At 49.6% G+C, this 18,143-nt stretch overlaps 1 protein-coding gene across 2 annotated transcripts in view; it reads left to right on the top strand.

Moving 5' to 3' along the window:
* Window positions 1–1,315: 1,315 nt before the first annotated feature.
* LOC103530468 (GTPase HRas) overlaps window positions 1,316–18,143 on the top strand; it is a 45,010-nt gene continuing 28,182 nt past the window's right edge. Inside the window, exon 1 of one of the 2 annotated variants that reach the window (XM_030451267.1) lies at window positions 1,316–1,707. The gene's annotated coding sequence lies outside the window, so the exon portion shown is untranslated. The remainder of the gene's footprint in view (window positions 1,708–18,143) is intronic. The other variant, XM_030451269.1, reaches the window with a different exon arrangement.

Here is an 18,143-nt window from a genome sequence, read left to right as displayed (position 1 = left end):
ACCAAAGCTTGATCATTTCAGCATGCTCCTGGATAAAGAGGTGCAATCCTCTATCCTCTTACCAAAGCACTGGGGAATCACAATGCCTAGCACTAGGAAATGTCTGGTAACAGAGGTGTACTCTAACAGGAGAGAAAGTGCTGTGTTGACAGACCTGAATCCCATGAAATGGAGCTTGAGACCATCAAGATTTACTGGCTGCAATTTAGTGGTGTTCCTCCTGGGACCCAAAGAGAATCAGAGAGAGCCTCTTGCCACACTTGGACCTTTGCCTGTAATTGTCTAATCCCCTTCATGCAGTGTGTATCTGTTGCTAAGCCTAATTGGATGCCAGCTGTCTTAGACAGAGACAATTCGGGGGCATTCTCTTTTGTGGCCTGTCTAAACCACTCCTGAACACTTTTAGCAGTCTATTTTTCCACGCTTTTCCAGGGGCCAGATGAAGTGCCCTGCGAGCTGGGTTTAGCCTGTGGCATATCAGCTACAGACTGTGACTGGCGATCAACACCGTGTTTCAGCAGACTCCAATCTTCCTTCCCCAAAATCCCATTTTTGTTCTGTCTCCATGGGGAGCCAGGAAAAGCAGCTTAGTCCCGGGCAGTACTTCTGGTACGTGCCGCTGGGCCTTGCCCGCGTAGTCAGGGCTCTCCCTGCCGCCTCACCCGGCGAGCCGGGCCCTTCTGCCGGCGGCAGCCCCGTTCCCAGCCCGGCCAGACTCGGGCCTACAGGCCCCGCTCTGGAACCTGAGGGCTGAGCTGATCCCCCGCTCCGCACTCCGCGTGGGGACAGGTCCTGCCGCCACCCCACCCAGTACCGGTACAGCCGTACCGCCCCGCGGGTACCGCACCCCGGCAGCCGCGGACAAGGGCGGGCGGCGGCTCCTGCCGGCAGCGCAGCGGCCACCAGGGCCTTCCCCTCATCCCGGCTGCGGAACGAGGCCTCCGCCAGGAGGGGCCGGCGCACGGCGCAGCGCGGGGTCACAGGGAGCACTGCAGCGCCTGGGGGAAAGGGCGGGGAGGCGGCGAGGGTCACACGGCAGAGCGAGGCAGCGGCCCGGCTCCGAGCTCCGGGCTCCCGGCCCCGAGCTCCTTGCTCCTGGCTCCCGGTTCCGCGTTCCCTCCCCCTCTGAGCCGCCCGCCGCTCCCAGGTCCGCCCTGCGGCCAGGCCGCGGGGGGCGGGCGGTGTCGCTGAGTGACGGGCGCGGGGCCCACCCGGAGGGCGGTAGCGGGGGGGGCCGCCTATCAGGGGCGGCAGCGGCGGCCGCGGCGGCCGCGGAGCCGTGGGTGGGCGGGACGCGGGGCCTGGGCGTGTGCCGCTGCCGGAGGGGCGCGCTCCTGCTCCTGCTCCCGCTCCCGCTCCGCTCCCGCTCCGGTTCCCTTCCCCCTGCACGCACGTTGTCCGTGCGGCGGCGGCAGAGTGCCCGGTGCCAATGCGGGGCGGGCGCGGCACCCCGGGGGCGCCTGCACCACCGCGGTGGAAACTTCACCTCGCTGCCGGGCCGACACGCGGCTGAAGCCCCCGGCGGGGCCGGGCCAGGCGGGGAGGAGCGGACCGGCGGGAGGGAGGGGTTCGCCCGCCCCGGGGGCGTCTCGTCTTGTTTGATTTTTTCCTTCGTTGGAAGAAAAAAACAAATAATATTATCCCGCTTTAAACTTCCGCGCCCCGCTCTCCAGGGCGCGCATCCCGCTTGGCGGGGTGTACGAGCCGGTGAGTGACAGAAGGGGCCGGGGCCGGGAGGCGTTTTCGGGGGTGGGCAGCAACCCCCCGGCTTGGCGGGGACGCTCTGACGCCACCTGTTAGCGGCTCGGCTGCACCCCCCGGGAAGTTCCTACCCCGGCGGTGCTGGGGGTGTCCCCTGCGGTGCTCCGGGGGAGGCGGCGGGGAGGGAAGGGGGGACGCCCGGCCTGGGGGGCAGTGTTGGGGCCGGCCCGGCCCGGCCCGGGGGGCAGTGTTGGGGCCCGGCCCGGTGGGCAGTGTTCTGGCCCAGCCCGGCCCGGTGGGCAGTGTTCGGACACACCTGCTCGCCGGGCCGCGCCATGGCTGCTGCCTGGGCGCTGCCTGCCCACCCCGTCCCCGGGCAGGCCGCCGAGGGGGAGGGGGTGCACGGTACCACCAACCACAGACTCTTCACCCCCTGGGACTTCCATCCTCCGTCCTTATTCTCGCGCACCCCCTCTGCACCCATGCCCTTCTCCCCCTTCAGGCTGCTTTTCCCTTTCCTCTCCTTGCTTGCCCTTCTGCTTCTCCCCGCACCTCCAGGCTGCAGCTTTCTCTCCTCTTCCTTGCACCCACAGTTATCAGCATCCTAACACCTGCCTTCCCTCAGCCCCTTACCTTCCTCACAGTTGACTCCCCGATGCTTCTTCCAAGGGGGAGTACCAGATCCATTCACCCTTTGCCAAAATCCTTCACCCCATCCATCGGGCCCTGGCTGCCCCCCAGGAGTCAGCACTTCACGGCAGTGCATAGAGGGACTGTGCAGGTAGTGGAGGTGCAGGAATGTGCATCTGTGAGCAAGTAAGTGAGGTCCCCTCTTCCTGTGGGTGTGCAGCTCTGCAGAGCTGGTGTTGCCACCTCCCTTCCTCCCAGGGATGCTCACCACCCAGGAGCTGCAGTCTGCTTGCACCCTGCCTGCTCTGCAAGGACAGTGTGGGGACCAGGGGTGCAACCCCCGTGTTCTGAGCGGCAGCAGGTACCTGCCTTGCCCATATGGCTTCTGGTTGGGGATGCATTTTAATTGCCTCAACCGTGTCTGGAGACAAGCTAAAGAGAGATCAGAGAGGACTGGCAAGCTCTGGAGTGGCTAGAGTAATGCTTGGGACAGCTGAAAGGAGGCTGGTGCAGCAGGAATGCTTGGCCCAAGTCACGTCATGGACTGTGTGGATGATGTCAGTCGTGTCTCTTCAGCATGTGCTGTGCAGAGGTGCTCGTGGGGAGGTCTTTGAGATGCAGAAAGGATACAGACTCCTCGTGCGGCTTTGTTGTGACATACCCCAGTCTGGTTTGCACAGGGGGGTTCATGGGATGGAGCAGTAATTGGTTTTTGGAAGGAGAAAAGCATTGTGAAGCTTTGTGTTGGTTCAGCAGAAGAGGCGCTGGTGGTTTGTGTGGAGGATATTGGTGGATGTTGGTTTCTCCTGTTCAGAATTGCTGTTGTGTTTATCCTTGAAGATCTCCAAAGCATTTTGATTTTGCAACTGGCGATTTGCCTGATTTTTGCAAGTGTTTGTAACACAGCAATGGGTGTCACCCCTCTGTGTGTCTGGTCCTTGCCTTGTCCTCATCAGATGTTTTTCCTGTGTGATTAATAACATGCCAACTTCTTGTCTTCAAGGGAGGCTGATCTGATTGATTTCCCTCTTCATGGTGGGTCTGGAGGCTGCACATTATCACTGCAGAAAAGTCTGCTTTGGGGTGGGAGCTGTCAGTGTGTCCTTTTCATTTTCCTTTTTTTTTTTTTTTTTTGTCTCTGTAAACCTCTTAACTAAAAAGAGATGGAAGTATGCATGGCAATATCTTCCATGTTTACATAAAAATGATCTTGTAATTAGCAGTAATTATCTCAGTTTGGGGTATCACTGTAATATATAACAGGACTTATGACCTGAGGGACATTTTTCCGGCCCCAGGGAGTTACTCTTGGTGAGTTACTCTTGGTGTGGTTCACTCCTGTGGCTAGTTTGGTCCTTGGCTGCTATTAGCAGTGAGAGTAAGCTGGGTTTTCTCTGACTTTAGCCTAGAAAGTGATGGAATGGTCACTTCATGGGGCTCCCTGCTAGAGATTCCTGGAGATGATCTGCCCTGGTGGCTTTCATCCTGAGGTCTGAGGACTCAAGGAGACTTTCTTGGTATAGTATTGGGTTGGAAAAGGGAAATGATAAGCTGAAAAATGGCAGATTAACTGCTTTTGTTCCTTGTTCACCTAAGGACTCTAGGAAAAGGTTGCTGGTTCCATGTAAGAGTAGAGGTCGTTTTCCATGTGGCCATCTTTTATTTAATTTTCTTTCCTTTAAAGAGGAGCAAAGCTCAACTCAAACATTTGCCTCCACGCTGTAAATGGCACCCACTGCCACCCCTCCTCCTGCTTCTGCACTCTGAATTTACCTTCCTGTTAGACTGCCTTTGGAGCTGCCCAGATTTTCTTGTGAGAAAAAAGTATCATGGACCAAAACAGTCAAATATGGGTGAAATATTCAAATAAAATCCAAGACAAAAAGTACCACCTGTAGAAAGGGGCTCCTTTTGAGATGATGATGAAGGGAAGAGGTAGAAATGTTTCATTTCCTCTCTTCAAGATGTGTTATGCTGCTGTGTTTTTTGTCAAATTAGGAAGAGCAAAATGATTGTGTTCTGAACACTCTTTAATTGTAATTTACTATCTGATTTCTATTTTAACATTTTGGAAGTGTAAACTTAGAACCAGAGTTTATTAAGCAGCAGGTAAAAATGTTGAATGTATTTGAATTTTACCTGTATTAATCTCATCACATATTTATGCTATGGTATTTGATGAGCTCTTTAGCATGTTGAAGACCATGAAAGAGTATTAATCAAATAAATTATTTGACAAATACAGATGAGATTAAACAAATTACCTATTTTCCAACTGCCATTCAACTGCTCTGCCATGACATGCTCCTCTTTCTGTTATCTTTCCCTTCCAGTTTTTATTTCTATTTTTTAATGGTGTATCTTCTCCTGAACTGTCCTCAGTATCTCTTGTTTAATTTTTCCTTTCCCTGCATTGTTCCTTCTTTCTGTTGTGTCATTGTTGTCCTTTCATTCTTTTTTCTGACTCTTTCCTCAGTTTCTCTTTCCATGCTTGTTTTAGTTTAAATTCCTTCTTGGTGGAGGTTTTTATTGAACACTTCATAGCCAGCTCAACTAATCCTGGTATGTGTCTAAACCCCCAAAATTGTAAAACTAGGCCCAAAGTGCCTGTGAGTGTGAAGATGTTTGCTTGGTGATGGTGCTTCTCTGCCTCTCCCTGTGTTTTCTAGCTATTGTAGGAAAGGTGTTCTTGCAATTTTCTTTTTGATATTTTTTGCAATTTTTTTGCTTGCTCTCATCTTTGTGCTCTCCTTATGTCTGTTTTTAAAGTGAATTTTACTTTGTATCCTAAGAAAAGGACTGGGATCAAAGGGCAGACCTTGCATTGTTAGTTGGTGTGTCTGTGTGCAGCCTGCTCCCACCTGCTGCCCAGCCCATCTCAGCTTCCCTCCTGGCATCATCCTGCCTGCCCTCTGGGCTTTCTGCAGGGGCTATCTTTCAGTATGGAAAATGGAATGAGTTTTCTGAAGGTTTTCTGTCTTGTTACTCCCATGGTCTGTAGGAGTGTTAGGTTGATGAGGACAGAGTAGCAAGAAAGGGAAGAAGTTACTGTGTGTGGCTGAGCCGTCAGGATATTCCCCTGCCAAGCTGTGAATTCCAGGTGTATCTTAAAAATTCAAGTTCTGTTGTGGGAAAGACTGTGAGGGGAGGATGTTCTCAAAAGCAATGAAAGGAACAGAAAACTTTTGAATTTCAAGGGAGGTAATTTGCAGTGAAGTTCAGGCAGTCCAGAGCGGTGTGTTGGAAGTTCTCAGGCTTGATGATTGGTGTGTGCTGCTGGTTGCAGTGATGTTGGTGCAGTGAATGAGCCAGGCTGGGTCTGCTGAAAGGGCTGTGGGCTGGGTCTTGATGCCCTCTCAGACATATAAGGAAAGATCTCTGTTATCCTGAAGTTAAACTGCTCCTCTCTGTCTTGTGAAATGTTCTGGATGTAACCTGTGTGCACTGACACTGAGCAATCCAGACAGCACGTTATTTGCAAACAAAATTGGTTGGGGAGGATGGGTCCAATAATATTCTTTTGCAGTTAATTATTTACTGCAGTGAGAGAGGGAAGCTGATGATTGGGTCTATAGTTACAGAGATCCAGAGGAAAATGCTTCAATATGATCTGGTTTATTTTGTGTCTTGCCACATATTTCTTGGTCTTTCTATAATGCAAGGCCAGCAATGTTTAGTAAACAATTTCAGTAAAAGCAAATCACTATCAGCTTCTCACTGGGGAGTGGGGTTTCACAGCTTGCTGTGTGTGACACAAAATGACCCGAACACCTACAGAAGGAATAGTTTTGTCATGTTCACCATCTTAATGCATGACTTGCCCATCATATCCATCCTGATGGCAGTGTGGGCTCTTAGGACAGCTCATCTCTGCTGAAAGGTGAATTTGTGGTTAATTTGCAGGACTGAACCTGGGAGTCACAAACAGAATCACACAACATTGGCACAATTGGAAGAGACCTCTTTAAGATCCAGCTGTCAGCATCCCTCCCAATTAAATACATGCATCACTACCTGTATCACCCACAAGAGCATGTCCTGAAGTGCCTCATCTACACAGTATTTAAATATTTCAGGGGTGGTGATTCTACCACCTCCCTGGGCAGCTCATTCCAATGCCTAACTACTGTCTCAATAAAGAATTTCTTCCTAATATCCAGTCTAAACCTGCCCTGGTGCAACTTCAGGCCATTTTCTCTAGTCCTATTATTCACTTGGAAGAAGAGGCCAACACCCACCTCCCTACAACCTCCTTTCAGGGAGCTGTAGAGAGTGATAAGTTCTTCCCACAGCCTCCTCTTCTCCAATCTAAACATTCCCAGTTCCCCCAGCCTCTCCTCACAGGATTTGTTCTCCAGACCCTTCCCGAGCTTGGTTGCCCTTCTCTGAACTTGCTCCAGCACCTCAATGTCCTTCTGGTACTGGGGTGCATCATCCCTTCCCTTCTCCTGCTGGCCATGCCATTCCTGGGAAAAGCCAGGATGCTGGTGGCCTTCTTGGCTCATGTTCAGCTTGGTGTTAACCAGCAACCAGGTCCTTTTCTGCCTGGCAGCTTTCCAGCCTCTCCTCTCCAGGGCTGTAGCATTGCCTGGGGTTGGACCCCCTCCCTGGTCCTGGCTGAGCTGGTACCTTGTCTTATTGGGCTCTTCTTCAGGAGTGATGCCAACCCAGCAGGTACCCAGCCTGTCTGCTAGAAGGGTGGGATGTGCTGGGCAAGAGGAACTCTGATAATGCAGAGGCAGCATCAGCCCAGGTACCTGCATGTACCACAGTGGTGTGGCCTAAACTAGAAGTGGGTTTTTCCTTTTGCACAGCTAAAGCCATTACAGAGCAGGCTGCTTAAATGTAAAATAAAAGAGCTGATGGAGCTGAGCTTAGCTGTGTGTGTGTGTGAGCAATAACTTGATGAATACAAAATAGAGATGTTGCTGCAATGTCTCTGGGAAGATTCCTGCATGTCTGCTGCTTGTTTACCATCCCTGGGAGAGCAGCAGATTTGAAATGGAGAGGATGTCATCCTCATGCTGGGAGGAGAGCACCAGGATCTGAAAGGCCTGGGAGTAGGAATGAAATGAGGGATTCAGGTCTGCTCTGGTGTCCCTGTGCTCACTGGATGCGGGAAGGGGATTGAGGAGATCAGTGGGAAAAGGCCTTGTGAAGGCTGCAGGTGTGCAAGGGGAATGTTGGCTCTCCTGCTGTTCCAGGCTGAATCAGAGCATGGCTACTGGCAGCAGGAGTGCATGGGCTCATCATCTTCTCTCAGAAAAGCAGACCAGTGAAAAAACTCTACAGGAAGGTCTGGTTAGCAAATCCTTGTGCCCCAGATGTGTTGGAGTCTTCTTTAGAGGGAGCAGTGAGCTCTGCTCATCAGTGCTGGTTGGGGTAGCAGGGGGGCTGTACTCCAGCAGCAGTATTGAGTGTGAGGTGGATCTCTTCTAATCCTGTAACTTTTTCCTTGTCTGTGGATCTCTGCATCAAAATGTCTCTTTTTGGGTTAAGCTGTCTTAAACTCCTGCTGTGAACACCATGACTCTCTCCTTTGTGCCATCCAGACCCAGCAAACACTTGTGAAAGCAGGAGGTACGTCCTGGCTATGTGTTTGTGCCTGCCCACACCTCCCCTTGCCTCCCCTGCTTCTGTGTGGAGGCTGAAGATGTAACTTAGAGTGTAATGTTGGTCCTGCAAGGCTCCTTCCAGTCTTGTGTCCCTTGGCCTTTTCCTGATCTGCATGGTACCATGTGAGGCCAGGAAGCTTTTTATGGAGACAAAAATATGGAGATATATATAAATAAAAATAAATATAATTATTTTATAAATATGTATATTATATAAAATCTATAATATAAATATATATACAAATGTATATATATACATATTTTATTTAAAAAATATTTATTGAGATAAAAATTGTATACAGACAGCCTTGGGCAAGTGGTCTGCTCTCTGAGCTGCTTTGGTAGGTGTGCACTGGCTCCTGGCTCTGCTGGGAGTGTGAGGATGAGTGCTGGGGGCTGTGCTGGCTGGGGATCCCCATCTGGCAGTCTGTGCAGCTGCTGATGGATGGGGAAGTGGATGGAAATGAGGCAGCTTTCTGCCTGATGGTTCTGCTGGGGAACATGATGGCAGTGACTTGTCCTTGTGGATGTGAGGTCTGGTGTGTACTCCTAGGAGGAGAGATCCACATCCTCCATCTGCTCTGCTCCCTGTCAGCTGACAGTTCTGTGACTCTTCTGGTAGCTCCCATGGATTTCCAAACTTAAAGGTATTAATGCTCAAAACAGAAATGCATTTGAAAGAAAGAACACTGTGACTATTGTGAAGGTGAGAAATGAAGGATGAAAGAATCAGACCTGGATCTGGAAAAGTGCTCCTACTTTTCCACAGGAGCAGAGCTATAAGCTCCCATCAGTCTTCCAGCCATGGGACACAGACCATGTCAGCAGCCCCTCAGTATGGGTGTGAGAAGCAATGCATCAGTAGAGTCAGAGCAGCTTTTTCTCCCTATCTTGTAGCAGGAACAAGAAGGATACGAAAAGGAGGGAAAATGGCCTTTGTTGTCTGCTTGCAGCACTACTGCAATGGTTTTATTATTGAGATCACTTCCTGTCTGCTGTCCCAGGGAAGAATCTGGGCATTTGTCCTGCAAGGAAGAAAGATAGAACCTTCAGACCCTGAATTGTATTTATTTACTAATTAGTCATTTGATTCCCACAACTGCTGTACCTGATTGTTATGGGCCAGACAAGATACCTTCCACTCCAGCTTCCTTCCCTGATGAATCCATTAATCTGTATGGGAATGAGAGAATACTTCTTCCACACGAGTTCATAGCTTTGCTGTTCCTCTCCTGTGGGGTACATCCCAAGCAGCCACTCCCTTCCAACCCATGAAGCACCCAGGCATGGTGGCTTTACCCACTTCTGCTCTTTCAAGTGGGGAGTGACGGGGTAATAAAAAGAAATTGAGAGATTTCAGGGCCTTGGGACAAGTGGTGAAGGGATCAGGAGCCCAAGTTGTGTTCTCCTCCATCCCTCTAATGACAGCGATGGATGAGGGAACTGCGGGAGGATCCAGCAGGTTAATTCATGGCTTAGGGACTGGTGTCAGCAGCAGCATTTGGGGTTCTTTGGCCATGGGGCAGATTCCATGCTGTCTGGTGTCCAGCAGGAGCTATCCACTGTCCTTCCAAAGGACTGCAGCCTGTGAGCTGGGGCTGACCAGGAGGGCTTTGAACTAGGTTTGAAGGTAGGGACTGAAACTTGGCTCTCCAGAGATGAGCCCAAGAGTGGAAAGCCCGAGTTAAGAGCCAAATCAGCAGCCCAGCTGAAGTGCATGTACACCAGTGCACGCAGTATGGGCAACAAACAGGAGGAGCTGAAAGCCATGGTGCAGCAGGAAAGCTGTGATGGAGTCACCATCATGGAGGGTAGGATGACTCCCATGGCTGGAGTGCTGCCATGGGTGGCTACAGGCTCTTCAGAAGGGACAGGCAGGGTAGGAGAGGTGGAGGGGTAGCTCTGTATGTTAGAGAGTCTCTTGACTCTGTAGAAGTTGAAGTCAGTAACAATAAGATGGAGTGCCTGTGGATCAGAATCAGGGGGAAGGCCAACAAGGCTGATATCCTGGTGGGAGTCTGTTACAGACCACACAGTCAGGATGATGAGGGTGATGAATTATGCAGCTGGCAGATGTTTCAAAATCACCAGCCCTGGTTCTCCTGGGTGACTTTAACCTGCTGGGTATCTGTGCCACACAGCAGAGAAGAGGCAGTTTAGGAGATTTCTACAGCATGTAGAGGATGATTTCCTGCTCCTCCTGGTAAATGAGCCCAGCAGGGATGGGTCCCCACTGGACCTTCTGTTTGCAAGCAGAAGGAGTGAGATGGGTGGGAGATGTGGTGGTTGGAGGCTGTCTGGGGCACAGTGACCATGAAATAATAGTTTTCTAGGAGGGCTATCAGTAAAACCTCTATGTTGGACTTCTGGAGGGCAGATTTTGGCCTTTTCAGCAGACTGATTCAGAGCGTGCCCTTGGAAACAGCCCTTGGAAGCAGAGGGGTCCAGGAGGGATGGGTGTACTTCAGGCAGCAAGTCCTGAAAGCACAGGAGCAGCTGTCCTGGTGTGCCCAAAGGCAAAGCAGAGGGGAAGATGAGCAGTCTGAATGAACAGGGAGATTTTGAAAGAAATTAGGGTAAAGAAGAGAGCCTACTGATTATGGAAAAAAGGGCTAACTACTCGAGAAGAGTTTAGGAATAGTTAGGTCATGTACAAAGAAAATTAGAGAGCTGAACTTAATCTTGCCACTTTTGTTAAGGATAACAAAAAAATCTTTCTACTGATGCATCAGCAGCAAAAGGAGGGGCTGGAAAACCTCCATTTTTTTGTTGGACGTGGGGAGAAACATAGTTACTAAAGATGAGGAAAAGGCTGAGGTATTTAACACTTTCTTTACCTTAGTTTTTAACAGTAAGACAGGGTGTCCTGAGGATAGTGGCTTCTGAGGCTTATAGAGAGAAGTAAGAAGCAGAACATCCCCCCTCCTGTTGGAGGGAACAGTTGGTGACTGCTGAGCCACTTGGATCCTCACAAGTCTATGGGACCAGACAGGATCCACCTCAAAGTGAGGAGGGAGCTGGGGAAGAGCTCCCCAAGCTGCTCTCCATTTCCAACAGCCCCGGCTCACTGGGGAGGTCCCAGATGATGGGAAGTTGGTGAATGTCACAGCAATCCACAGAAGAGGACCAAAGGAGGACCCAGGAAACTCCAGGGCTGTCAGCCTGACCTCAGTGCCTGGCAGGGTTATGGAGCAGCTCATCCTGGGGGCAATCACACAGCAGCTTCAGGAGGGACAGGGGCTCAGACCCAGGCAGCACGGGGTTATGAAGGGCAGGTCCTGTCTGACCAACCTGAGCTCCTTTTATGATGAGGTGACCCAGCTGGGGGATGAGGGGAAGGCTGGGGATGGAGTCTGCCTGGAATTCAGCAAAGCTTTTGACACCATTCCCGCAGCATTCTCCTGGGAAAGCTGTCAGCCCAGGGCTCAGACAGGAGCACTCTGGGCTGGGTTAGGAACTGCTGGAGGCCACAGAGTGGTGCTGATCCAGTTGGTGGCTGTAGTGTCCCCCAGGGACCAGTGTTGGGCCCAGCTCTGTTCAGTATCTTTACTGATGATTTAGATGAGGGGATTGAGTCCATCATCAGCAAATTCACAGATGACACCAAGCTGGGGGGGAGTGGATCAGCTGGAAGGCAGGAGGGCTCTGCAGAGGGACCTGGACAGACTGGAGAGTTGGGCTGATCCCAACGGGATGAGGTTCAACACGGCCAAGTGCCGGGTCCTGCACTTTGGCCACAACAACCCCATGGGGAGCTCCAGGCTGGGCACAGAGTGGCAGAAAGGGACCTGGGAGTCTGGATTGCCAGGAAGCTGAACAGGAGCCAGCAGTGTGCCCAGGTGGCCAAGAAGGCCAATGGCATCCTGGGCTGGCTCAGGAACAGCGTGGCCAGCAGGTCCAGGGAAGGGATTCTGCCCCTGTGCTCAGCTCTGGTGAGGCCACAGCTTGAGTCCTGTGTCCAGTTCTGGGCCCCTCAGCTCAGGAAGGAGATTGAGGTGCTGGAGCAGGTCCAGAGAAGAGCAAGGAGGCTGTGAAGGGATCCAGCAGAATTCCTGTGAGGAAGGGCTGAGGGAGCTGGGGGTGTTGAGGCTGGAGAAGAGGAGGCTCAGGGGAGACCTCATCACTCTCTCCAACTCCCTGAAAGGAGGTTGGAGCCAGGGGGGGTCGGGCTCTGCTCCCAGGCAGATATCAGTCAGACAAGAGGGCATGGGCTTAAGAATGTTTTCCTAATATCCAACATAAAAAAACATAAAAAGGTTTATGTTGGATATTAGGAAGGAATTCTTTCCAGAGAGGGTGATGAGGCATTGGAATGGGCTGCCCAGGGAAGTAGTGGATTCTCCATCCCTGGAGGTTTTTAAGAAGAGCCTGGATGTGGCACTGAGTGCCATGGGATGGGAACCATAGGGGGAGTGGGTCAAGGGTTGGACTTGATCTCAGAGGTCCCTTCCAACCCAAAGGATTCTGTGGTTCTGATGCCTGCTAGAAAAGCTACACTCCAGGAGACAAGTTCTGGCTGTCAAAAGCGAGTTAGTCCATGAGTTTCTCTTTCTTCTTGATCCTTCCCTTCATTTTGCTGGTAGATATGATCACTCTTACCTGGGTAAATTGTCCCTACCCCAAGTATCTCCCAGTTCCTATAGCCAGGGCAGATGCTTGGGAGGGCAAGGAGAGGCATTGCTGTGGCCTCTTCTTTTACAGCTGGGGAAACTGAGCAGTGGAAACCCATGTTAACAGGAGGAACCTGGAGAAGAGTTGAGAACAGATATTTTTTCCCAATCTGGTGTTTTAATTGTAAAATCAACTTCCCCCTTCCTTTGGTAACTGGTGAGTAGTGCCAAAACATTCAGCAGCCAACTGTTGACATGTTGCTAATCTGGTTTTCTGATGAGTGAAATGCTTTCTCATCACAAAGAGCTGTGAGAAGGTGAGGTTTTTATTTCTTTTACCAATTCAAGCCAGGTTGTCTTGTCTGCTGTTTTAATATTTTAGATACACAGTCTTAAGTGTGATGTGAGTGGAGATCTGGAATAGCAGTCATTTCCATGGATGTCTTCCAGGTTGCCAGTGGGACTTGTGTGACAGAAATGGATAGACATCCAACGGTAAAACTGAGTGGCTTGTTCTGGGTTGGAAAAACAGTAAGAAAATTGAGGCAATTGAACAAAAGATGTAGCTTTCTGTATGGGGATTGATTTAAAAACCACAAGGCTTTACAGTCGGGATTTGTGTTGGTGGCAGATAATGGCAAAAAAGTCTTACGTCCCTTTTGGTCACCTGTACCAAGGCACCTTATGTGGAAAGATGTACAAAACCAAGATGCAGTTACCTGACCAAGCCTTGGAAGATAAATACCCAACAAACTCACTGGAGAGGGAAGTAATAGATTTCTTCAAGAAGTGAAAAACTTTACTTTTTCTAAAAGCAGTTCCTGAAGTACCTAATATATCTTTCCAAAACAGTTCTCTAGCATATGTCGTTGCTGTGAAGCAGAGAAGGTTTTGGTGGTGGTTCTCCCTAGTGGGTGGTAGGGAAGGCTCTGGTAGTGTCCAGCTTTAGAGATTAAATAGATGCAGACAAAAGAATTAGTGTGTGAATTACGGGGCCCTGTACCTTCTGGTGCTTGGTTGGAAACTTCTATAGGGCCAGGGCCGGCAGCTGGATATTAGAGTTACCAATCCATAGGTGAAAACTGAGCTGCACAAAGCTGGCCTGCCACCAAAGAGAAAACAAAGCAATTTCAGGACACTTTTCCTAAGAGAACTCAGGAAAGCTTGCCTGAGATTTAGAGGAAGGCATACAAAAAAATCTGAAAGAAATGAAGTTGTTTCTGTAGCCCTCTTTAGGGTCCTCAAAAAGAGTGTTGTCTGAAGTGTGCTCCTGAAGAGGTAGAAGCAAGATGTGCAGCACAGTGATGGACTTTCTCAGAGCATGCTACCAAGTCCATGTTTTTTGGTAAGCCCTGCAATTGCATTGCAACAGGGTAAGGAGGTCTTAGTCAAATCCTGACAGTTGTTTGAACTCTGTTAACTGCAGTGACCATGGCCTAGCAGCCAGTACAGCATCTTGCAGCTCAGGTTTTTATCTCAAAATATCTATCTTTATTTCAAAGTCTGCATCTAGAATGAGTTTACTTAATTCACAGCTTTGAGCAACTTCAAAGTGAATCCCATGGGAGACAAAAAGGAAAACAAAAAACACCCCACGACCAACAAAATGGATCAAAGTAATCACACAGGTCATACTGTGGGACTGGGATGTGACCAGCAGCTGATGTGGGGAGCAGATAACCACCAGTCACACTGTGGGACAACGGGAGCAAGTACCTGTTGGGATTAAGACACAAAGAGATAACATGTAAAATCTGAAACAGGAGTCTGCGCACTTAGTGACAATTGTATGCTGGGGTGGCAGATAAGCTCTGCCATCATTAAGTCAGTCTTTCCTGAAGTGGAGCTGATTTGAACTTCTTCTGAACCCTCCAGTTCAGACCCACTGTGGGTAAATGTCATGCAGTCTCTTACGTGCTTTCTTTTTTTTTTCCCCTATTTGATTTGAGAGCCCTTTGTAACAATTTTTTCCTCATTCATCCTGTTATTAGGAAAGTTATTCTGCCTGCAATTCCTTTCTGAGATGTATTTTTTTATTTTCTGTAGCATGAGGGTTGATGGCTTCACAGGTCTTAGAGTCAGTCCCTCCCCTGGCCAGCCTTGCAGTGTGACACTTTGATTTAATGTGTGCAGTCTGCTTTGGCTTCCTGCCCCTAGACTCATTATTTTGTATTTGTCTGCATCAACCTCAAGTGTTTCCTGTCCCAAGGGGTACTATATCAGAAGTCATAAAAAAGAGAAGAATACTCAAGGTTGGTCTGTAAACCCCACATCTCTCCACGAGAAGAAATGTGCACTCTGTTCTTTTCTTTTCCATGTTTCCTTGCCCCAGCCCCACTGCATGTCTGTATCCCTTCCTGCCTTTCCTAGTGGGTCTCTTGGTGGGCATCAGACGAGCCTTGCATGCTCCAGGCAGTGCTGTTCTCATGAAGTGTTTGGTGCTTGGGGCATTTCTTTCTTCTGGTGCTGACACAGGCAGGCTGAGACCTGCAGCTCTGCCTTCTCTTCAGTTACTCCCCAAAATGACTTGGGTCCACTTGAAATATTGTTACAGTCCTTGGGGACTAGCAGGGCTTTCATTTTAGGTGCACTATGATGATAGCAGCTCTCTGAAAAGCTAAGTGCAAGGTGGGGAATGTCACAGTGCAATTCACCTGTCCAGATGTTGACATCTAACATCCCAGTTGCTTACCCTCAGCCCCCCTGTACAGACTGTGGAGGAATAAAACTCTTCCAGCTCTGCCCAGTGCAGACAAGTACCTGAAGCAGGTCAGGCAGAGGATGCCTATCTTTTCAGTGAGGATGAAGAGGCTCTGGGTGATGTGCTGTGATGGAGATGAGTCCCTCCTTGACCAGCTGCACTGATCAGATTGGGCACAAAAAGAGAGCAAGACAGTGCTGAATGTTGTCTGTCCTTATCTTAGCTCGGTGCCATCTCCTTTAGTCAACCTGTACCTCCTCCTTTGCTCAGGAGTCTTCTTTTTGCTTTATTGCTGGCCAGGAGGCAGAAGGATGTCATCCAGACAGCAGTTGGAAGACAGAGTGAAACACCTCTCAGAAGCAAAGCGTTTATTTGTGTGCTGGGACACAGCTCCAGCTTGTTCCAGCTCTGGACCAAGAGGCATTTTAACCCAGTAAAGGCTGACAGAGTACGTAGGGATAGGGCAGTTTTGTCTGTGTTCCATCCTTTCAGTGAGGCCAAGCAGCTGGTAGCTTAGCTCATAGGTTACTCAGGTGTTTCTGAGGAGCTCCTGACCCCGTGCATGTGCCCAAACAACAGTCCTGTTGTATTGCAGTGGGGAAGGACATGAGACCTCTGAGCTGGGAGCTGAGTCAAGGGCATGGGGACTTCAGGTTGTGGATTAACAGATGATAGCAACAGAAGACTTCTACAAGAGCTGCACATCTGAGGGTACCTTGTGTGGTGAGTATAACCTTTTCTGTTCCAGAAAAAAGCTTTTTTTCTAACACTGCTGTTACATGCAGTAATGGGGCTTTGGGGGGGACAGAGCCATTTTCTTTAGTTTGTGTCCCACCTGAGCAGATTGGGAGAGACCTGGAGTTGTTCTCGAGAGAGCTTGAAACTGGAAAAACAAAGCTGAGCCAACTGGAAGGAATAAAGCCTGGTAGCCTGGGGAGGATTTTCATGACTGGCTAAGTTTCCCTTTTGATTGGAAGCACTTGTTCCATCATGCCTTTTGCTGGGGAAGAATTAGCCCAGCGGCAGGCGTGTGATGCACCAGGTGTTTCAGGAGCAAAAAAAACCTGTCTGCATCAAAAGCCTGCAGAGCTTGTCCTGAGCCTTGGGCCTCTGTGCTGACAGCTGTGCCAAGCTCTTTATTCTCTGTCTCCAGCCTGTGTAGTCAGCATTAAATCCTAGGGCCCACAGAAAACCCAAGTCAGTTCTGTACCCCACTGAAACTTAGGCTGTAACTCCCATCGGTTCTGGCACCCACACGGTGGTTGGCTCTGGAGAGTTTCTAAAAGTCTGCTGTGTGCACTATAGTTACTTCAAACTTTGAAGGAGAAGGGAATTTATAAAGGGAAAAATTTCTGGCTGACCCTAGTTGGGAAGCAACACATCCCATGCTACAGAAAAAGCAGAAAAAAACATGTTGCATTCATTCCATAGTATATTTTCCCCACTTCACAACACATCTGATCTCTTCCTGCTCTCCTTCCTGGTTGCACGTGTTCACCACAGGTTTTCTGCTTTCCAACTTGTGCTTCTGAGGGACAAAGAAGGTAAGGGAGAACATATGTAGAGCTTCAGGAAGGGAAGTATAACAGGGCTGCGTAGTCAGGACCCACAACATACCTCTTGCTCTGATACTTTCCTTGCACTTCCCCTCTGAACTTTGGTGTAGTAAATAGGGTCTGTGTTTGAGGAGCATGGCAGTGTAGAGATATCTGGCAAAGCTTTGGGTATTTGCAGCTTCTTGTTTCTGCTGCATCTCTCTCCCCTGGGCAGTAAGTACATGATCAGTGGCACTGAGCACCAAGTTCTGTCTGCTCCCTGTGCTTGCTCACTGGAGTTACTGCTGAGACTCCTTCCACATGGCAAACACAAACCAGAAAGGGGGAGGTGTTAGTGCAGGGTTTTGGCTGGCAGGATGTTTCCTGCAGTGCCTTGCTGTCCTCTTACCCATGTGCAAAGCCCTGAGCCCCATGCACAGGAGTGGTACCGTGCTGGTCCCAGCTTTTCACAGCAATCAACCTGCTCAGCAAAATGGGTCCAGCAAAACTGCTCTTAACTTGTTAATTTTTGCCACTGACACTGTGCTTGCTGCCTTCTCACCAGGAGATGGTTCATAGGTCTCTGAGGCATCTGCAGCAGTGTCATTTGACTGTTTGTTCTCTTGGTTGACCAGCCTTTGGAAGCTGCTGGGGGAAACCAGCATCTCTCAGTCTCTTTCTTAAAGGTTTTTTAACTACCTGACCTTTCTAACTGATTTTCCTGGTTCCCTCACAAGTTATATGTATGACTAGATCTAGGCAGAAAAGGCTGTATCAAGCCTTAGGCATGGAAAATTGTATAATACAATACCCTTTGTCCAGGGCAGGGCTAACGGTGCACCAAGAACTTCCTGAAGATCTTCACCTTTAGAGTGGGAAGTTGACTCCCATTGCAGGGAACCCCAGTTCCATCCTGTACTCTGATTCAAATGTCCAAATACCATCTAGGTTTCAAACTGGATATGAAGGTGGCTGGTGTTACTTCCCCTGTGAGGGAAGAAAATTAAAGCAACTTATCTTAGACTGAGTCAGCATCACGAAGTTGTGTCTCTGAGCCTTGTGAAAGGTCCCTGCCTTATCAGGTTTGATATTTTGCTGGTAGCACAATGCATGCATCCCATAGATGGAAATATTTTCCAGGGGTTGGCCCCGGTTGCCCAAGGAGGGTGTGTGTTCAGATTCTCATGCTTTGCAATTAATATAAGCTTGCAGTTAATAGAAGCTTCTCAACTCTGTGAGAGAAAAAAGGGGAAGTGATGCTAGGGGTTGTTTTTTTCCCACTCCCTGTTGTTGTTCCTCAGCACCCAGCTCCTTTGAAATGAGTGGTTGTGGTTTTTCCCCTCAGAAGCTA

Source organism: Calypte anna, chromosome 5 (genome assembly GCF_003957555.1).
Source record: "Calypte anna isolate BGI_N300 chromosome 5, bCalAnn1_v1.p, whole genome shotgun sequence".
In the NCBI taxonomy this organism is placed as follows: Eukaryota; Metazoa; Chordata; class Aves; order Apodiformes; family Trochilidae; genus Calypte; species Calypte anna.
The sequence above is the reverse complement of the archived record's forward strand: the minus strand, read 5'-3'. Positions and strand labels throughout refer to the sequence as shown.